The sequence below is a fragment of the Galeopterus variegatus genome, unplaced genomic scaffold (assembly GCF_000696425.1).
Source record: "Galeopterus variegatus unplaced genomic scaffold, G_variegatus-3.0.2 Scaffold716, whole genome shotgun sequence".
In the NCBI taxonomy this organism is placed as follows: Eukaryota; Metazoa; Chordata; class Mammalia; order Dermoptera; family Cynocephalidae; genus Galeopterus; species Galeopterus variegatus.
In genome coordinates this window covers 298329-299939 of record NW_007726827.1, presented here as the reverse complement: position 1 = coordinate 299939, position 1611 = coordinate 298329, and the positions used below count along the sequence as shown (strand labels likewise).

Sequence of the window (1611 nt, the reverse complement as noted above, 5' to 3'; positions counted from 1 at the left end):
GATCACTTACTGACTGTTTGATATCGGGTAAGTCACTTACCACTCCTGAGTTTCCATTTCAGTGACTAAAAAAATAGTTCCACTCTCCCTTATGGGGCTTTGTGAGGAATATATGAGATAATGCAAGTAGACATACTTAGTATACATGTATACATGCTAGCACTATTTCAGTTCAGGCATACTTTAAAATATTGCATTATTATTTACTTACTTAATAGTAATGTTCTATTAATTTAAAGATGTTTATAGTTACCCTCACTTTATATTTCAAACTAGGCAGAGCTTTTAAGTCAATCATTTAATAGGCTCACCACTTGAGCTCCAAGCAAGGATGAAGTCTTGTGCTGAGTGCCATCAAAAATTTTAAGCATGGTGATGGCAGAAACCATGGCTGTCTTACTCCTTGTTGTATCTCTTAGTTCCTGGTGGGCACTCTTTGTGTCGAGTTGGGAAGTCATACATAAATACATGTATCTGGAAGGTTAAATAACAGTACAGTGTCAATCACTAAGGAAGAAGACATTGGTATTAGTTACTAAAGACTGCACATTATAAATTGCTACCTACATTCTTTATGTTAAAAGAAAAGTACCATAGCTGTGAACTTTGAAGAGTATGAGAAAGATTCTTGGAGGAGACAGTTTTTATGTTAAATCTTCTCTTTTCACTAACATGTTTATTGACTGCGACTCTGTGCTGGATGGTATTCTAGGTGGTGGATATAGAAGAGAGCAAAAAGGCCCCTGCTGTTCTGAAGCCTACAGTCTATTGTGAAGAGATAGCAAATAAGAAATAAATGACTAAATATGCAATTTCAGATAGCGATGAGTTCTACAAATGAGTGATAAATTCTATAAATAAATTTAAATTAAATTAAAGTAGGCCAACATTTTTGTTATTGCAGGTATAATGCTACGTATATGGTTTAGCAGGTCAGGAGGAAAGAATTAAAAACACACACACACACAAAAAACCTTGTACCACCACTTTAAGCCACTATGATTGATTCAACAAGTACAAAGAAAAAGTCAGACTTCTGTCCAGAGTATTTGTTTGTGCTGTAAACTTGGTAGGTGAACTTTCTGAGCTATATGAAAATAGGATCAGAAGCTAAGGTATGCCTCTCAAAGAGTGAAAGGTAATCATTTTATCTTAAACATGGGTCATATTGATCATTTGTATTTTAATTTAGTGATACAAAATTAGAGACTGGAAAAGTATCCAAAAAAATTAGGTATCTACACATGGGATAGTTCTGAAAAAGATTTATGTAATACTATTATATGCACTGTTTTTTAAGTTTCCATTTATTGCAAATTACCAAGTTAAATCATCCTTTCATAGGCTATTCTCCAGTTAAAAGGAGCTCTGTTGCAAAGCAGAAACTTTTATTTGAGGTTTTAGAACTGATGTCTCTACTTCTGCAAGAGGATGGAATAGACACTTTTCCCTATTCCTCCCACTAAGTATAACTGAAACGCCTATGTAAAAGAAACATATGAATACTCTGAAAGGTAAAGAGCAGGCGGACAGGCTAGGGTCCTTAGGACCTGAGGACAGCATGGTAGTGAGCTGTGTGGATTTTCTTTTTATTTATTTATTTATTTATTT

The 1611-nt window shown here is 34.4% G+C and overlaps 1 protein-coding gene across 4 annotated transcripts in view; it reads left to right on the top strand.

Annotated features, from left to right (window-relative positions):
• The window catches only part of LRCH1 (leucine-rich repeats and calponin homology (CH) domain containing 1), a 208366-nt gene that overhangs the window by 175477 nt on the left and 31278 nt on the right, over positions 1 to 1611 (top strand). The gene's annotated exons all lie outside the window — the stretch shown is intronic.